General features: G+C 35.9%; 1 protein-coding gene across 3 annotated transcripts in view; it reads left to right on the forward strand.

Annotated features, from left to right (window-relative positions):
- Positions 1 to 21,417, forward strand: part of GRM8 (glutamate metabotropic receptor 8) — a 798,631-nt gene that overhangs the window by 631,094 nt on the left and 146,120 nt on the right. The window lies entirely within an intron of this gene.

Raw genomic sequence — 21,417 nt, forward strand, 5'->3', positions numbered from 1 at the left:
TTCAGATTATTTAACAGCCTTTAGAGCTACCTGCTGTTGTTGCCTACTGCAGGCACTCTTCAGGTCCAAGGTCCATTAATTCTGCAGTTTCCACAAGTGGCCATGTGAGGGCGACTTGAAGAGCCCAGCTGGAAGCAGGCTCCTAAGGGCTAGGGTTGGTGCCCAAAAGCACCAGGATATTTACCTGCTAGGTGCCACGCCATCACCCAGGGCTCTGTTTCTTTCTGTTGGAATCTGGCAGGAACCCAGTGGGGATAGCACATGGGGATGGCAGTAGGGAGGAGGAGCTTCATCAGGTGTGCCAGGCTGGTGGGCGTTCTCTCAGAGGAGCTCTCTTAGGGCAGGGGTCTTTGGGGGATTTGGGGAGAGCTGCTAGGTACCATCAGTCAGGATTGCTAAGGGGCTCTGGAGCAGGAAACCAATTGTGAACTTGACGGATAAAGGAGGTCCAGGAAATCAGGTCACATGGCTGTGGATGCTGGGGTGGGGAGGGCAGGGAGAGCAGCATCTATTTACCACCAAGTAAAAAAGTTTTTCACATTTCAACAGCTCTTGTCCCCAATTAGTGCACAGTGGCTTTTCTTAGGTATAGAGAAGTATGGTGCACATGCTGTAGTCTCAGCTGAGGACTGAAGTTCATTCATACAGCATCTCTTCATGGAAACGTAGGACTAGTCACAGAAATTTGGTGGCCAGGAAATCACTGTAAGAACAGCGATGTTCTATAGACAGTAAGCTGCTTTTAAAATGCTTCAAATAAACTAGGAAAGTATTCTTCTTCTGTTCTATTGTTTTAATGTGTAATTCACTCTTTCTTCTAACAAAAACCATTTCCTCTTCTTGATTCCCAGAGTTACCATAATACTGTGAGAGTGTGTTTTAACCTACTCAGAAGACATCAATTTGATAGTTTTAATCAATTTTTTGTTTTGTATGTCCAAATATGTCCCCTGAAGTGATATGACTATGCAGCACCAGTCACCCAAGTTTTCAAAAAAGTAGACGATGAGAAATTACAAAACTATACAGTTGATGATTTATTTTCTTCCTGATAATTATGCCAGCTATGCACTTAATAATGCACAGGCAGCTTATGTTTACAACTATTGTAGTGATACATAAGACCACCTATCAATAATTTACTACTTGTGGGTGCTTCATGAAATCTTATCCATTGTTCTGTGATCCAAATTGACATTTATTGAAACATAATTTTGATAATGCCACAAGTTATTGATAACCAATAGCTTTTTGACAGAAGCCCTTTTGAAAGAGGACCTATGGGAAATGAAACAAGACAGTAATGATTTGACAAGGTCCAAGATAGGAAAGCTACTTTTTATTTGACTTTTATTAATGTCAGACTGCCTATTATTGATATATTCTGATGATTAGGGATTTACGCAGCAAAATTCAATGTTTGAGAAATATATACACTAACATACAATACCAAGACACTTGACATAATTTTGCACACAAGTACACATACATACACATCTCTCCATATACGCATAATGTAGTCATAAAACTTCCTATTGAATCTCAAGCTGCTCTTTTATGTACAGTTAACAGTGCATGAAAGTTTTATGTTTATGACTGTGTTATCGTTCATAAAATGTATCAAAACAATTTGTGAGAATTATTTCTCATGCATGATTATGATCATTTATAACTAGATAGCATTGCTGGTTTTACTGAAACAGGGGAAATGCAGCTCTTAGAAGAAAAAACGATAAATTGGACTGTGGGGAGAGGTTATAAATTGAATTCTGAGGATTATCAGGACAAACCAAATGATTTTTCTTGTTAGGAGCTGGATTGGTCACCTGCTTCAAGGTGGAGTAGTAGAGTGCTGGGCAAGCTACCGACTTATTAATGTTCTGCTTAGATCTTAGGCAAAGCACTAAACAAATTATTTGCCTCAGTTTTATCATGTCTAAAGTGAAAACAGTAGGACCCACCTTATGTGGTTGTAATAAGCATTAAACGAAATAATACAGTAAAGCACTTTGTCTAGTGTTTGGTACATCTGAGATCTATAAATGTTACTTATGATTAATCCACTATCTCAATATTCTACCTGGTCAGTGGGAGACCTGATAGATAATGAGTGTACTGGGTAAAGTGAAGTTCCCATTAGAAGAGGCACTTGAGTTTGTGTGAGAAAGTTCAGAGAGAATCTCTGTATTTAAAATGCTGACTGTTTGTCCCCACAGCCAGTCCTTTCTGCTTGTCTTTGATATTGGCCTTAATACTTGGAAAATCCCTCTACACTCAAAAAGTAAACTTTATATAAGATAAATTTATTTTCCTATGGTACCATGTGGATAGGTATTATCACCTAGGCAGTTATTTTTTGAACGGATTTGATAAATTCAGTCTGTGCTCATACTCTGCGACAGGTGTTGAGACTAGAGTGAATATGTGAACCCTGCTCTCAGAGCACTCAGATTAGAAGGGGAGACAAACACTTGGACCCACCATTCTAGCACAATGAAGCAGGTGCACTGATGAAGGTATATGTATGGTTTTGCAATGGCAGCCTAGAGAGAGGTTCCTAATCTGTCCAGACCTCTGGTGGGAGTTGTCACTGTGGACAAAGGAGGATACTGAGAGGAGGATTTACTCTTCTCCATATACTCTGTCTCTTCTTGTCCTATTAAACCAGATTTATGATAGCTTTCACATTCTCAATGGTAAGCATTTATCAGTCAGTTATTGGATTCAACTCTGCTTGTTTTCAAAGAGCCAGTTTTTCTGACTGAATTCAACCATAGTATAAATTTGTACAAAGAGGGTATATGGTTAGGCATATTTGACTGCAGTAAATTTGCCTTGAGTATATCTTAGTGTATTGAATGAATTGTTTAAATAAGTAGATTATTCTTCTTCTTTTTCCTGGAAAATACATTAGGGTTTTCATTTCCTCAAAAGCATTGTCTTTATTGTTCCAAACATTATTGTTTCTTTTTTCTTTTTATGAAACATATGTTCTTAATTTAGCAATTACAATCAATTAGCATAATTTGTTTAATTTTTCTTCTCAGTAATCTCAGCCCACACATGAGGGGTGTATTGTCTACCTGAGAGTGAGTTTGAACAATGGGTCTCTCTATTTTGTTAGGCAGAATCTCTCAAGAGGCAGGTGGTCCTTATTAGTGATTACAAAACATATTGTAACCTAGAGTTTCAGAGTAAACAGAAGAGCCTGAACTCTGAAAAGAACAGCCATATGCTGCTCTGTGTCCACAGGGAGAAGGTGTGTTGGGGATACTGTATGGGCCAAAAATAACTCAGGGCTTTTTTTTTAGTGCTTTTTCCAACCAGAGCTACTTTTTCTTGATTACTATAGGAATGAAACATTTGTTTTTATTGGTTTCAATGTATCATTTCTTTTTATAATCAAGGAAATAAGTTGAATCCCAATTATACTTATTAGTGGCAAAGTGTAATTTGGAAAGGTGATTTTTTTTTTTTTTTTTTTTTGAGACAGAGTTTCACTTTTGTTGCCCAGGCTGGGGTGCAATGGCACTATTTTGGCTCACCACAACCTCCACCTCCCAGGTTCAAGTGATTGTCCTGCCTCAGCCTCCCAAGTAGCTAGGATTACAGGCGGGTGCCACCACATCCGGCTAATTTTGTATTTTTAGTAGAGACAGGGTTTCTCCATGTTAATCAAGCTAGTCTTAAACTCCTGACCTCAGGTGATCCACCTGCCTTGGCCTCCAAAAGTGCTGGGATTACTGGCGTGAGCCACCATGCCCGGCCTGGAAAGGTGATTTGAGGAGAACCTGATTTAATTTTAAACCTGATTTAATTTTCAGTGGACAATTCCATAGAAGAAATATTTTTGACAGGGCACTGAATTTTGAGCCTTGGTATTCTCCTCTAAGTGGGATAAGAGATATTATTATGAATAGTAAATGCATTGTAATATGGTGATCGAGAGCAATATCTCAAAGTCAAAAAGAAGATATTTGAATTCTGACCTTTCATTCATAAGCTGTGTCACCTTGGGCATGTTACTTAGACTCAGGTTCTTTATCTATATACTTCCCAGAGTTCTTGAAATCATCGAGGAAATTGTATATACAAAAATCCTAGAACACTGACTGTCACATATTAAGTATTGAATGAATATGATAATAATAACCGTTTTTGTTTTGCCAGTACAACCAGCCTACCGTAGAGGATCTATAATGGATATTTCAGCATGAAGTCAAATTGAAGCTGTATTTGCAGTCTTCTTTCTGTCTTTATTCGAATGTTTTGAGCAGGGAGTAGCTGTAAAGAGAGGTATATGCACCATGATATCTTGTCTGTCTACACAATAAGCCCAAAGTATTTATTTCGATATTTTAAAAAGTAGGCGTTTTTAAAAAACTACAACTTGACCAAAGTTTCTGATAGAATTTTGCTCCACTAAATTAATCTTTGCCACATAGCTATAGTATAGTATTTATTTAATTGAATATATGTATTTTCCTATAGATGATCAGTTAAATACATACATGCTATATGTATGTGTACTGGGGTTTCCTTGGCTTGCTTGGAATAACAAAGGGAGAATTCCTGAGTCTCCCCATTTGTCTCAGGGATTTTTTTATTCTACATAAACATCAACAGTTTTTTAAATGCAAAAATCATTAATTTCATAGAGGAACAGCTTTTATATAATGAAAAATATTAAAATGGTCATGAAGTAACAATGGACTAAATAGAACTGAAATAGTGAGAAAAGACTTGACCTTTGTTTCCTTTGGCTGTTAGGAAACATGCATTTTTTCTTTGCCTCTGTTTCTGTTTGCAAAGTTGCCTACATGTGAAAATGCTCTTTCCTATGATTGTTAGTGCATATACATAAATACATACGTATATATACACACAGACATACACACGTATATTATACATGTTCACCCTATGAAATAAGCATTACGTGAAACATTCCTTTTCCTACATAGAGTAAGTGTGAGTCAATTCCCTGAGCCCTTTCTCTATATTCTGTTAGAACTTTAAACGCCACTCTAGTTCTTAACTTTGTGCTTTGTTATGAAAATACTTCGTTCTGTTTTCTTACCTTGCAACAAGATGATTAATTTTTAAAGCTGTGTATTTGTTTATTAGATGCTGATTTATTCCTTTCAAAAAGTCATTTTGGGGTCATTACTTATGTCTCTGTTTATGAGATAAAAACATATAAGATAACAAAATGATTGGGTAAAGTCATATTACTCAGGCATGGAGCAAATGTTACAGTGATTAAATTTTAACTACATTCTTGCCATGCCCAGAGCAAGTACTTAATAAGTGTTTATTTAATATGTCACAAATAATACGTTGATCTTTTCTACATATTGACTGAACATAGATGAATGATCCAATTATCCATTAGGAAGTGCACTCATGCACACATTATTTATTCAGTGACTGTTCCCTGCTGGGCAGGATGATAATCTATGGGGGGTATAAGTATAAGATATACAGTCGTCTCTTTGTAGATATGGGGATTTGGTTTCAGGACCAACACATATATCAAAATCCATGCATGCTCATTTCCCCCAGTCAGCCTTGCAGAAGCCACGTATATGAAAAATCAGGCCTTCTTACATGCAGGTTTCACATCTGCCGATACTACATTTTCTGTCAGTGTTTAATTGAAAAAAACCAATGTAGAAGTAGACCCATACAATCCAAACCCATGTTGTCCAAGGGTCAACTGTATTTCCAGATATCAATGGATTTCTTATCCATTAAAGGCAACCATATACTCATAACTACAATAAATGCATAATTATACAGGTACAGATTAAATAATAAACTCTTTGAATTCAATGGTTTGAATGTGAATTCAAGGAATCAATGGTCACCTTAGACTAGGGACACTGGATAGTTTCTTGACATAGATGAAATTCAAACTAGACCTTAAATTCTTTTAATGGTTGGAAATATTTGGAAGAACATATAGGCCATTGAAAAAGCATCCATTCATCCATTCATGTATTCCTTTTGTAAAAGAGCACCTCCAGTTTGCCAATGCTGTGGTGTGTGCTGAGATGGTTTAGAAGTGTCTCAGATTCAGTTCATTGTGTCATCCATGAAGTCACAGGACTATGCAGGTTCAGCATCCAAGGATATGCCTCTTTCATGAGCCCATACTAATGCATCCAGCTGTGTTCCTTTATTCTTTTCAACTTTAAACACACAGTCTTTATTAGCACAGTATGATCAGCATTCACAAGGAAACATATTCTCTATTTGTCTAGAGGCTGGGGGACTAGAGAATGTTTTGGTGTATCTGGTTTAAAACGTTTCAGTATAAATAGGACAGAAAGACCCTAGTAATTAGATGTCCTGACAGGTGCATCCTGACCCTTACCTTCCATTCTAAGAGCAGCAACATAATTGGAGGCAAGGAACCTGTTCTACTTGGCTTTATGTCTTTAATGATTAGTACAACAGGGGACTTACTAAACGTTCATGAATAAATTAATACACCAAAAATTTAAAACACTGTTATCTTTACAAGACCAGAAAGGTGATCTGACCCTATGATACTGAGATAAGGTATAACTGAGGAGCACACTGTAGTAAGGGTAGAGCTAGGAGCCATTGTCAAGGTAATCGAGGACAAACTCCAGAATGGAGAATCTCATTAAAAGATCCTTGCAATCAGGCCAGGTAGAAGCTCAGGGAAAGTCCAAAGTGATACACAGGAGCAAGAGGACTGCATGTATTGAACCCAGATAAAGTTCTGTGGGGCACATTGTTACTATTACCACTGGCTTTTATTATTGCCCATGCTATTTGTAGACCTTCATATACTGCAGATGGCCTTAGAGGTACTGAGTGACTTCTGATAACTGCCTTTGAGGAGCATTTGCCATTGAATGGGCAGATCTGTTCTGCTTACACAAGAACTTCATAATGCAAGTTGTAAGTACAGTAATACAGATGAGGACTGTTGTCTAGGTTTTAATAGAGAGATAGAAAAAGACTCAGTTTCTTTATGGGACTGAGTATGATTCTGAGCTCCCAGAACAGAAGACAATCTGATCAGAGAACATTGTAGGGAATGAAGAAAGATAACTTAAATTCTATAAGACCTTAAATACTATGAGAACATTTTAAGATACTTTTGAACTATAGTGAGTTTTTCAATAGAGAGATGCTCACATTTAAGCTTCAGGAGAATGACTTTGGCAGCAAAGTGCAGATTGGCTGGAGAAGAGGTAGTTCCTTGAGCTAAGTCAAGGCCATAATTAAGATTTTTTAAAAAAGATTTTACTTAATTACCTGCTAGATTCTCTCTTGATCTTTTATCTACTATGTTCCAGGCTTGATTCATAAAATATTTTGAAAGTCCTTACTAAGACACATTTGTTACAGTAGGACAAATAAATAAGTGAGCATATTAGGAAGAAGGGATAGAGTCAGTGTATTTTAGTTCATACTCAACTTACATTTTCCCAATAATAACAAATAGATTCATCTAGGCTGTTCAGTAGAGTAGGTGAAATAATCTTGTTACTATTTTAAGAATATACAAAATGATGCCATATCAAATCTGATTTAATCTGATTAGGATTTGAGAAACTGAATTCAGTTATCTAGATCCAGTTGGAGGCAAGTTTCTAGGATAATCTATTAGTTTTCATGGTGGCTAATTGTTAGGGAGAAATAGGGTATTGAAAACCTATCATTATGAGAAAAATAGGGAAAAAACCACAAGAGCTTAATTCGTTATTTAAATAACAACTGAAAATAGCAGAAATAGAAAAGAAACCAAAAAAAAGGCTTCACATATGACTGAGAACGTGATATTTGTGAATAGAATGGTGGTTAGCAGAGGCAGAGAAGAGTGGGGAGAGGGGAATTAAGAAGGGTGGGTAGCGGGTACAAAAATATAGTCAGATAGAAGGAAGGAATTTAGGTGTTCAACATCACAGTAGGATGATGATAGTTAACAATGGTTTATTGCATATTTCAAAATAGCTAAGATTCGGAATGTTCCCAACACAAAGAAATTATAAATGTTTGCAGTGAAGGAGATCCTAAATCCCTTGATTTTATCATTATACATTGTATGCATGTATCAAAATGTCATATGTACCCCACAGATATGTACAACTGTTATGTATCCATAAAAATTTAAAATTCCAAAGATAGAGGATAATTAGAAAAGGAAAGTCAAAGAAAGTGATGCTACTTAAAGACATAAGGTATGTGTTTTTATATCAGCACCAAAGATGGACAAAAGAAGCTAGTGACTCTAGACTTTTATAGGGATAATAAAGTAATAAAAATGAAAATAAATGGTATTTTAATCTTTATTTTAACCTTGGGAGGAGTAAAATAAGTACAATTTTAACATAACAAGTAGGATAAGTAAGGTTAAAATAAGGTTATAAACATAAAATGAAGCTCTGGAATAGAGGAATAACTGGTAAAAAGTCATTCTATTATTGCAGATTTACTAAAATACATGTGAATCTTGTATCCTAGAGGACTTTTTAAAGCTCAGTGGGTTTCATCAGTGTTATGTGAAATCTAAAACATACAAGAGGATTACAACTAAGAACTGAAAAGTATTGTATATGAATTAAAATATGTAGCCTCCCACTGTAGATAGTCCAGTAATTTATAAGATCAGGACCAAAAAAAAAGAATAATTAATGTTTACTGACTGAATCAAAAATTTCTCATGACATCTTTCCTCAGAGCTTTCAATAATTAATTGAGGAGGAGAGCCAAAAGCTGAGATCCTCCTGAACTCCCCATACAATGTCAAAATGATTATGGATGCCATATTTTCAACTGAAGTTGAAGAAATATGCAATTATGTATAAACTCGGGTTTGAGATGTAAAATAATGGTCTCTCTTTAGATTCATAATTAAGTGATAAAATATACAACAAGGACAAAGACGTACTAAATTTTACTGGTATTTTGATTGCTTTCATTTGTTATAAAATCAGTTTTATTGACACTATTATGAGATAATTGCAGATTCATTTGTAGTTGTAGGAAATAAGTGAGATTGCATGTCCCTTTTACATAGTTTCTTCCAATGATAACATTTTGCAAAATTACTGTACAGTATCACAACTAGGATATTGATATTTATATACCCTACCATTCTTACTCATATCTCCCTAGTTTTACTTGTATTCCTGTGTGTGTGTGAGTACATGCGCTTATGTTATGTATTTGGCTTGCTACTTTGTTAACTGTTTATGTCTGTGTATGTGCTACCACAGAAAACATACAGAACATTTCTATTATCACAAGGATTACTTATGTTATCTTTTTATAGCCATATTGATTCTTCCATTTGCCTCTCTCCCCAGTGCCTGATAACCACTAGTATGTTCTCTATTTACATAATTTTGTCATTTCTAGAATGTTATACAACGCCATCAATATCTAGGCAAAGGATATGAAAAGACATTTTTCAAAAGAAGACCTACATGTAGCCAGCAAGTACATGAAAAAATGCTCAACTTTACTAATCATTAGATAAATGCAAATCAAAATCACAATCAGATGCCATCTCACACTAGTCAGAATGGCTATTTAAAAAGTCAAAAAATTACAGATGCTGGTCAAGTTGTGAAGAAAAAGGGAATGTTTATACACTGCTGGTGGGAACGTAAAGTAGTTCAGCCATTGTGGAAATCAGTTTGGAGATTTCTCAAAGAACTTAGACAGAATTACCATTCATTCCAGCAATCCCATTACTGGGGTATATACCCGAAGGAATAGAAATAGGTTTTTTATTTGTTTGGTTTTTGGTTTTGGGTTTTTTTTTTTTCTTGAGACAGAGTCTTGCCCTGTTGTCCAGTCTGGAGAGCAGTGGTGCTATCTCAGTTCACTGCAACCTCTGCCTCCTGCGTTCAAGCGATTCTTGTGGCTCAGCCTCCCAAGTAGCCTGTGCCACCATACCCAATTAATTTTTGTATTTTTAGTAAAGACATGGTTTTGCCATGTTGTCCAGGCTGTACTCAAACTCATAAGCTCAAGTGATCTGTCTGCCTTGGCTTCCCAAAGCGTTGGGAATGCAGATGTGAGCCACTGCAACCAGCCAGAATATAAATCATTTTATTATAAGGACACATGCATGTGCATGTTAATTGTGGCACTGTTCACAATAGGAAAGACTCAAAATCATCCTAAATGCCCATAAACAGTAGACTGTATAAGGAAAATGTGGTACATATACATCGTGGAATACTACACAGCCATATAAAAGGAGATTATGTCCTCTGCAGCAACATGGGTACCCTATTAGGTACTATGTTTATTACCTTGGTGTCAAAATAATCTGTACACCAAACCTCTGTAACATACCCTTTACCTATATGACAAACCTGGGCTGGGCACAGTGGTTCATACCTATAATCCTGGCACTTTGGGAGGCCCAGGCAGGCTGATTGCTTGATCCCAGGAGTTTGAGACCAGCCTGGGCAACATGGCAAAACCCCATCTCTCAAAAAAAAAAAAAAAAACACCAAAATTAGCTGGGGTAGTGGTGTGTGCCTGTAGTCCCAGCTACTGGGGAGAGGTAGGTTGCAATGAGCCAAGATCATGCCACTCATTGCATTCCAACCTGGGAAACAGAGCAAGACCCTCTGTTTGCCTCTGGACAAGAAAAGCAAAAACCAGATGAACAAAAATCCACAGACCAACCTGCACATGTACCCCTGAACCTAAAATAAGAGTAAAAATAAAATAATATAAAATTTATATCAATGCTGTGTAAACAATTCACACAGTATGTATGCCTTTTGATTTAGCTTTTTTTTACTGAGCATATTTTTTAAAAATTTCATCCAAGTTGCTGCATTGTCTTTTATTGTTGAGTAGTACTCCAATGATGAATGTACCAAAGTTTGTTTAACCACCACCCTTTCAAGGACAACTATAAAATAGTTATGAAGAAAACTGCCATGAGTGTTTGTTGAAGTATTTAGAAAACAGCAGGATAGAGTGATGTCTTGTCTTAGAACAGAACTGTCATTTTTTAATAGACAGATAAAATTATATGTATTTGCCATGTACAAAGTGATGTTTTGAAATATATATACATTGAGGAATGCTTAAATCTAGCTAATTAACATATGCATTACCCTACATAGTTATGATTTTTGTGATAAAAACACTTTATATCCATTCTTCTAGCATTTTTCATGAATACAATATATTATTATCTGTAGTCACCATGCTGTACAATAGATCTCTTGAACATATTCCTCCTATCTAACTGAAATTTTGTATCCTTTGCCCAATGTCTCATGAATTCTGCCATCCTCCAACCACCCAAGCTCTTGTTAATCATCATTCTACTCTCTACTTCTTTCAGATTCCATATGTGAGTGAGACAATATAGTATTTATCTTTCTTTGCCTGGTTTATTTTACTCAACATAGTGTCCTCTAGCTTCATCCATATTTTCACAGATAACAGTATTTCATTCTTTTATGGATAAATAGTATTCAATTATGTATATACATCATATTTTCCTTATCCATTCATCCACTGATGGTCATTTAGGTTGATTCTGTATCTTGGCTATCATAAATAATGTGGCAATGAACATGGTGGTACAGATATATCTTTAATATACTGATTTCATTTCTGGATATATACCCAGTAGTGAGATAGCCAGATCATATGGTAGTTTTATTTTTAATTCTTTTAGGAATCTTCATATTATTTTTCATAACAGCTGCACTAATTTACATTCTCGCCAACAGCTTGTAAAATTCTCTTTTCTCTATATCCTCATTAATACTTGCTATTTTTTGATAATAGCTATTCTATCATGTGTGAGGTGATACCTCATTGTGGTTTTAATTTGCATTTTCCTAATGATTAGCGATGTTGGGCATTTTTTCATATGTCTATTGGCTATTTGTATGTCTTTTTTAGAAAAGCATCTATTCAGGTTCTTTGCCCAATTTTTATTCAGGTTATTTGTTTTCTTGCTAATGAGCTGTTTGAGTATCATTTATTTTGGATATAACCTTTTGTCAGATGTGTAGTTTACAAGTATTTTCTCCCATCCTTTAGGCAGTCTCTTCACTCTTGTTGGTTGTTTCCTTTACTGTGCAGGAGCTTTTTAGTTTCATACAATCTCTTCAATTATTTTCGCTTTTGTTGTCCATGCTTTTGAGGTCACCTCTAAAAAGTCATTGTTTAGACCTATGTCATGGGGATTTTCTCCTATGTTTTCTTAGAGTAGTTTCATGGTTTTGGGTCTTATATTTAAGTATTTAATCCATTTTAAGTTAATTTTCATATGACATAAAAAAGGACCTCAATTTATTCTGCTGCATATGGATATTCAGTTTTCCCAGAAGCATTTATTGAAAAGACTGTCATTTTCCCATTGTATTTTCTTGGTACCTTTGTTGAAAATCACTTTGCTGCAAATGTATGGGTTTATTACAGGGCTCTCTATCCTATTCCATTGGTATATTTGTTTTCATGCCAGTACTATGCTGTTGTAGTTACTATAGCTTTGTTGTATATTTTAAAGTTAGGTAACACGATGTCTGCAGCTTCTTTTCACTTCAGGTTGTATTGGCCATTCCAAGTCTGTTGTAGTTTCACACAAATTTTAAAATTGCTTTATCTAGTTCTGTGAAGAACAGGTCTTGCATTTTGATAGGGATTGTATTGAATGTGTAGATTGCTTTGTGTAATATGGACATTCTAACAATAGCAACTTTTTCAATCTGTAAACACAGGATATCTTCATTTCTTTGTAAATCCTCACAATTTTTTATCAGTATTTCATAATTTTCAATGTATAGATCTCCTAAGTCCTTGGTTAAATTTTTCACAAAAAATTTATTTTTTTTGTAGTTATATAAAAGGAATTGCTTTTTTGACTTTTTTTCAGATTGTTTGCTGATTTTTGTATGTTGATTTTATGTAATGTAACATTACTGAACTTGGATATTAGTTCTAATAGTTTTTTAGAGTTTGCTATACATAACAGCATGTCATCTAAAAACAGGGACAATTTAACTTCTTTTCTAATTTGGATGCATTGTCTTTCTTTCTCTTGCCTAATTTGTTTGACTATGACCTCCAGTATGTACTGAATAGAAGTGGCAAGAGTGGGCACTCTTGTCTTATTCTAGATCTTAGAGAAAATGCTTCCAACTTTTCCCTAGTGAGCATGATGTTAGCTATGGGTTTGTCATATATGGCCTTTATTATGTTGATGTACATGCCTTTTATATCTAATTTGTTGAGATTTTTTATCATGAAAATATGTTGCATGTTGTCAAATATTTTTATATACATCTACTGAAATGATCATAGCTTTTCAGTTAATGTGATGTATCACATTTATTAATTTACATATGTTGAACCATCTTTGTGTTCCTAAAATGAATCCCACTTGATGATGGTGAATGATCTTTTTTATGTGCCTTTGAATTGTTTGCTCATATTTTGTTGAAGATGTTTTATATCTATGTTCATCAGGGATGTTGGCTTGAGGTTTTTTTTTGTTTTTTTTTTTTATAGTGTGTTTATCTGGCTTTGGTATCAGGGTGATGCTGATCTTGTAAAATGAGTTTGGAAGTATTCCCTCTTCAATTTTTTAAGAGTTTTAAATAATTGGTATGAATTTTTCTTTGAGTATTTGATAGAATTCAGCAGTGCAGCCATCAGGTTCTGGGCTTTTCTTTGATGGGAGATTTTTTATTATTGATTCAATCTCCTTACTCATTATTGGTCTGTTTATGTATTTATTCATTATTCGTCTGCTAAGATTTTCTACTAATAGTTTAGTCTTGATAAGTTGTATACATCAAGGAATTTATCCATTTCTTCTGGGTTTTTGTATTCATTTGCATGTAATTGTTTATTGCAGTCTCATGATCTTTCGTATTTCTGATGTATCAGTTGTAATGTCTCCTTTTTCATTTATGATTTTATTTATTTGCATCTTCTGAGTTTTGTCAAATTTGTTAATCTTTTCCAGAAAGCAGCCTTTAGTTTTTTTGATGTTTTCTATTGAGTTTCTAATATCTGTTTTATTTATTTCTGTGATGATCTTTTTTTTTTTCCTTCCTTCTAATAACTTTGAGCTTAGTTTGTTCTTGTTTTTCTAGTTCCTTAAGGTACAAAGTTAGGTTGTTTACTTGAGACTGTACTTTTTTGATACAGGCATTTATTGCTATGAACTTTCTTTCTTTTTTTTTTTTAATATGTACCAAAGAGTTTTTTATTTCTTAATGAGTTTTTTTTTTTATGTAGTTTTTTTTTGTTTTCGTTTGGGTTCTGTTTAGGTTGTGGTTTTTGTGGCCAGATGATATCGTGAAGAATAAGAGGTGTAGAAACAAATGTGGTTGTCTCGGTGGCTGCAGATTCTTCGGTGGCACAATAACTGGCCTTGAACTTTCTTCGTGAAACTGTTTTTGTTGTATCCTACAGGTTTGGGTATGTTGTATGTTCATTTTTGTTTGTCTGAAGAAATTTTAAATTTATCTTTGAATGTTCTGTAAATATCTGTTAAGTCCATTTGTCTTAGGGTATGGTTTAAATTCATTGTTTCTTTGTTGACTTTCTGTCTTGATGACTTGTCTAATGCTATCAGTGGAGTATTGAAGTCCCCCATATTATTGTGTTGCTGTCTATCTCATTTCTTGGGTCTAGTGGTAATTATTTTACAAATTTGGGAGCTCCAGTGTTAGGTGCATATATACTTAAGATTGTGATACTTTTCTGTTGGACAAGGCCTCTTATCATTATATAATGTCCCTCTTTTTCCTTTTTAACTGCTGTTGCTTTAAAGTTTGTTTTGTCTAATATAGGAATTGCTACTCCTGTTCTCTTTCAGTTTCCATTTACATGAAATATCGTTTACCACCCCTTTACCTTAAGTTTATGTGAATCCTTGTGTGTTAGGTAAGTCTCTTGAAGGCATCAGATACTTAGTTGATGAATTCCTATCCATTCTGCAATTGTATATCTTTTAAGTGGAGCATTTAAGCCATTTAAATTCAATGTTAATATTGAGATGTGAGGTACTATTAATTGTGCTATTTGTTGACTAAATTCCTTGTTTTTTAAAATTTATTGTTTTGTTATTTTATAGGTCCTGTGAGATTTCTTTTTTAAGGAGGTTCTTTTTTGATGTATTTCAAAGATTAGTTTCAAGATTTAGTGCTGGCTTGGTAGTGCTGGCTGGATAGTGGTGTATTCTCTCAGCATTTGTTTGGCTGAAAAACACTGTATCTTTCCTTCTTTTATAGACCTTAGTTTCAGTGGATACAAAATTCTTGGCTGATAATTGTTTTGTTTAGGGAGGCTGAAAATAGGGCCCCAATCTCTTCTAGTGTGTAGGGTTTCTACTGAGAAATTTGCTGTTGATCTGATAGGTTTTCCATTATGGGTTATCTGGTGCTTTTGCCTCACAGCTTTTAAGATTCTTTCCTTCATCTTAACTTTAGGTAACCTGATGACAATGTGCATAGGTGATGATCTTTTTGTGATGAATTTCCCAGGCATTCTTTGAGCTTCTTGTATTTGAATGTCTAGATTGCTAGCAAGACCAGGGAAGTTTTCCTCGACTATTCCCCCAAATATGTTTTCCAAACTTTTAGATTTCTCTTCTTCTTCAAGAATACCAATTATTCTTAAGTTCGGTCATTTAATATAATCCCAAACTTCTTGGAGGGTTTGTTCTTTTTTTTTTTTAATTCTTTTTTCTTTGTTATATTGGATTATTTCAAAAACCTTGTCTTTGTGCTCTGGAGTTCTTTCTTCTGCTTGTTCAGTTCTATTGCTGAGACTTGCCAGTGCATTTTGCATATCTGTAAGTGTGTCCCTGATCTCCAGAAGTTGTGAAATTTTTATTTTTGCTATCTATTTTACTGAAGATTTCCCCGTTATATCTTATATCATTTTTTTATTTCATTAAATTGGACTTTACCTTTCTCTGCTGCCTCCTTAATTAGCTTAATAATTGACCTTCTGAATTCTTTTTCTGGCATATCAGGAATTTCTTCGTGGTTTGAATCCACTACTGGTGAGCTGGTGTGATATTTTGAGCTAGGGTGCTAAACAACCTTGTTTGGTCATTTTACCAAGTGATTTTCTGGTTCCCTTTTATTTGTGTAGGCTATGTCAGAGGGAAGATCTGGGCTCAAGGGCTACTGTTCAAATTGTTTTGTCCCATGGGGTGCTCCCTTGATGTAGTAGTCTCTCCCTTTTCCTAAGCATGTGGCTTCCTGAGAGCCAAACTGTATTGATTGTTATTTCTCTTCTGGATGTAGTCACCGGGCAGGGCTGCTAGGTTCCAGGCTGCCACTGAGGAGTGTTTGCACAGAGTCCTAGTCCTGTGATGTGAACCATCTTCTTCTCTCTTAGCCATAGATAGAAGCACCTGCTCCGGTGGAGGTGGCAGCGGGGGTGAAACTTACTCTGTGAGTGTTCATAGTTGCATTATTGTTTATTTTACTAGTTTTGTGCCGGTTAGCCTCCTGCCAGGAAGTGGCACTTTCAAGAGAGCATGAGCTGTGGTAGTATAGGGAAGATCAGGCAGTAGGTGGAGCCCTAGAACTCCCAAGAGAATATGACCTTTGTCTTCAGCTACCAAGGTGGGTAGAGAAAGACTATCTGGGGCAGGGTTAGCCATATCTGTGCTCAGATTCTCCTCAGGCAGGGCTTCCTGCAACTGCTGTGGGGGATGGGGTTGTGGGTCCCAGGTCAATGGAGTTATATTCCCAGGAGGGTTATGGCTGCCTCTGCTGTGTCATGCAGGTTGCCAGGGAAGTAAGGGGCAGTCAGCAGTTACAGGCCTCACCCAGCTCCCATACAACCCAAAAGGCCCTTCTTACTCCCACTGTGCCTCCCCACAACAGCAATGAGTTTGTTTTCAGGCAGTGGACGAGCAGGGACATGAGTTTGCCCCAGGATGCCAGCCTCCCAGGTGAGAAAGCAAGCAGGGCTTTCAGATCTCATGTCTCCTCCCCTGCCTGTGTCTGCACTCTGGATCACGCCCTCCCCTTGAGTTCAGTCCAAGAAACTTTGCACGTTTGGTTGGAATTGTTACAAAGTTCAGCTTGAGGTCTTTTTCTCTCTGTGGTCCTTCCCCAGTTCCTCTGGCAACCCTCCCCAAGGACTCCTGTGAGACAAAGTCAGAAATGGCTTTTCTGGAGACCAAGAGAGCCACATATCTCTTCCCACTGCTTCCTCTAATTTTATATTTCACTCAGCTCTCTAAAGTATCTCAGTTCCAGGTAGGGTCAAATCCTTCTCCCATAAATCTGGACCTTTGGGTTCCCCAGTGAGGGTATGTGTTCACGGACGGACAATCCCCCTTTCCCACTTTCACACTTTGGGCACTCATAGTATTTGGGATGTCTCCTGAGTCCTGCAGAAGCAATCTGCTTCCTTCAAAGGGTCTGTGAATTATCCTCTCTTTCCTGGTATGTTCCTGCAGTAGTTCTTTGAGCAAAAGATCATGATGTATTTCCACACGCTGCTCTGCCTGTCCAAGTGGGAGCTGCAATTTAGTCCTGCTTCCCAACTGCCATTTTTCCCCATAAATCCTATGTACCACATTTTCTTTATCCAGTTCACCACTGATGGGCACCTGGGTTGATGTTATATCTTTGCTTTTGTGAATAGCACTGTGGTAAGCATATGAGTGCATGTGTCTTTTTGGTAGAATGATTTGTTTTCCTTTGGGCATATATCCAGTAATGAGATTGCTGGGGCAATTGGTAGTTCAACTCTTAGTTCTTTGAGAAATCTACAAACTGCTTTTTACAGTGGTTGAAATAATTTACATCCTCATCAACAGGTAATCATCAGAGAAATGAAAATCAAAACACCTTTCCATCTTTCTATCAATATTACACTATCTGTGGCACTAGAACCAAACTCTTCTGCTGAGTATCCAAAAATTCATTAAAGTTGTCCCTGCTCTGTCTTTCTTAAGTTATTCTAATACTCTTCTAGATTTGCCTGTGAATAGTTCTCATTTGGCTGCTTTTCTAGCTTTGAGAGCCATAGGTACATACGCTTTTTTATATTCAGATCATTTTATTAGATTCAAAAATCAGATATGACTTCTAGATTAAGCCATTACATGATCCTTGAGACTAATGACCTAACATTTTTGTGATATTTTCTGAAGGGAATCAGAGGACACTGCAGTTGTCATATTCAATATAAATCCCCTACTAAGCACATACTTTAAACTTAGTGACTGTGTTTTCAATTTTTTTGACTTAGGCAACTAATTAGCCTGTTTCTAATGTTAGTTTATTGAAGAATTGGCTGATTTTTATAAATAGTATCCATAAAATATGTAACACGGGTGTGATTTCATGTTGTTTAAGACACAAATAAACTTAATGGACAGATCTAATGAAGATTGTGATGATACAAAATGCAAAATTAGAAGTTAGGAGATGTGTTTTTAACTCTCACTAATTCTCAGATGGATTTGTGCTTTTTTGCTTAATATGTAGTGCCTTAATTTTCATATTTATAGAATTAGGACTTTGCTAGAGTTATTCACCAAAGTTCCTTTCCAATATATTCACTAATTATATATTTCAGATATTGAAAATTAGGTTAGAGTGTATTTTTCTGCTTATCTATTTATTTATTTTACAGTTAAAAGGTACTCTAATAAGTTTATGGTCTCAATCATTTGTATAAATAAAAGTAATGCTACCCTGACCACAGTGTTTAAGAATTTAGAGATCTTCCTTATGTGATTAATAACCCATTTTATTTTCAATTGGGTTATTTATTTTAAAGAAAGATTAGTGTTATTGCCTACAGAAACTAAAACTAACATGAGAGAGTACAATAACCACTTATTTTGCTTACCATTGTTTTAATAAACATGTAAAAATTATTAAAAATAACATATTCGTTTTTCTTTGGCTCTCACAGCAGCATGTTTTAAAAGATGCTTTTAAAAATAGGGCTCTGGTACAGGGAAGGTAAATTTGTTCTTTTAGGTAGACTAAATTCAAGCAAGGCTAAGTGGAAATGACTAATGTAATTTGGGAGATGCTAATTGTTTGAAAAGCACTTTTTGATGAAGATGAAAGAAGAGCTAAGTTCTATGTTTGTAAAGTTAGGAGTTTTTAATGGTTTATAGAAGAGCAGGCCACAAATGAGCTATAAATGTAAGCTAGTCTTATTTTTCTTCCCATGAAAAGAAAATTAAATGATTTCAGAATTTCCACTGTGCCATCTAAAATTTGGTTACATTCAGCTTGTAATATTGAGACAATCAGTCAACAAACATTTATAGGCATACCTCAGAGATATTACAGGTTTGTATCAGATATTCACATTAAAGTGAGTCACAAAAAATTTTTGGTTTCCCAGTGCACGTAAAAGTTATCTTGGCCGGACACAGTGGCTCATGCCTGTAATCTCAGCACTTTGAGAGGTCGAGGTGGGTGGATTACTTGAGGTCAGTTGTTCAAGACTAGCCTGGCCAACATGGTGAAACCCTGTCTCCACTAAAAGTACAAAAATTAGTTGGGCATGATGGCATGTGCCTGTAATTCCAGCTACCCGGGAGGCTAAGGCAGGAGAATCGCTTGAACCCAGGAGGCGGAGGTTACAGTGAGCCTAGATTGCACCACTGCACTCCAGCCTGGATGATGGTGTGACTGTCTCAAAAAACAAAAAGAAGTTATCTTTACAGTATACTGCACTCTGTTAAGTGTGCAATGGCAATATATCTAAAAAAAATACATATCTTAGTTTTAAAATAATAATTGTTAAAAAGTGCTAATGATCATCTGAGTCTTCAGTGAGTCATAATCTTTTTGTTGGTAGAGGGTCTTGCCTCTGTGTTGATGGCTGCTAATAATTAGAGTGGCAGTTGCTGAAGGTTGGGGAGGCTGTGCCAATTTTAAAAAATAAGACAACATTGAGTTTGCCATGTAAATGGACTCTTTCATAAAAGATTAATCTGCAGTATATGATACTGTTTGGTAACATTTTACCTACTGTAGAACTTATTTTGAAATTGGAATCAATCTCATACCCCATTGCTGCTTTATCAACTAAGTTTGTGTGATATTCTAAATCCTTTATTGTCATTTCAACAAGATTCACCAAATCCTCAGCAGGAGTAGAATCTGTCTCAATAAACCACTTTCTTTGCTCATTCATAGAAAGTATTCCTCGTCTGTTCAAGTTTTATTGTGAGATTGTAGCAATTCAGCCATGTCTTTAGGCTCCAATTCTAATCTAGTTCTTTTGGTATTTCTAGCACATCTGCAGTTACTTCCTTCACTGAAGACTTAAATACCTCAAAGTCATCCATGAGAGTTGGAATCAACTTCTTCCAAACTCTTTTTAATATTTTTATTTTGGCCTCTTTGCATGAATCTTGAATGTTCTTAATGGCATCTAGAATGATGAATCCTTTCCAGGAAGTTTTCAATGTACTTTGTACAGATCAATCAGTGGAATCATTATGGCAGCTATAGCATTAAGAAATGTACTTCTTTTTTTTTTTTTCTTTTTCTTTTTTTGTGAGATGGAGTTTTACTCCTGTTGCCCATGCTGGGATTGCAACGGCATAATCTTGGCTTACTGTAACCTCTGCCTTCCGGGTTCAATCTATTCTCCTGCCTCAGCCTTCCTAGTAGCTGGGACTACAGACACACACCACCACACTGGCTAATTTTTGTATTTTTAGTAGAGATGAGGTTTCACTATGTTGGCCAGGCTGGTCTCAAACTCCTGACCTCAGGTCAGCCGCCCGCCTTGGCCTCCCAAAGTGCTTGGACTACAGGCATGAGCCACTGCGCCTGGCAAGAATTGCATTTCTTAAGTAATAAGACTTGAAATTCAGAATTACTCCTTGATATATGACCTACAGATTTGATGTTGTATAAGCAGGCATGAAAACAACATTAATCTCCTTATATATCTCCACTAGAGTTTTGGGGTGACTAAGTGTGTTGCCAAAGACCAGTAATATTTTAAAGGAAATCTTTTCTTCTGAGAAGTGCATCCCAATGGTAGGCTTAAAATATTCAGTAAACCATGCTGTAAACAAAACTCCATTTATGGAACACAGGCAGACTAGATTTAGCATAATTCTTAAGGACCCTAGGTTTTTCAGAATGTTCAATGAGGATTGGATTCAATCAAAAGTCTCCTGATTCATTAGGCCCTAATAAAAGAGTAAGACTGTCTTTTGAAGCTTTAAAGCCAGGCATTGACTTCTCTCTAGTAATGGAAGTCTTAGATGTCCCCTTCTTCCAATAGAAGGCTTTTTCTTCTCCATTTAAAATCTATTGATTATTGTAGCCACCTTCATTTATTTTCTTTTTTCTTTTTTTTTTTTTTTAATTGCATTTTAGGTTTTGGGGTCCATGTGAAAAACATGCAAGGTTGTTGCAT

The sequence above is a fragment of the Aotus nancymaae genome, unplaced genomic scaffold (assembly GCF_030222135.1).
Source record: "Aotus nancymaae isolate 86718 unplaced genomic scaffold, 86718_ANA_hifiasm-v0.15.2.pri h1tg000002l, whole genome shotgun sequence".
NCBI classification, from domain to species: Eukaryota; Metazoa; Chordata; class Mammalia; order Primates; family Aotidae; genus Aotus; species Aotus nancymaae.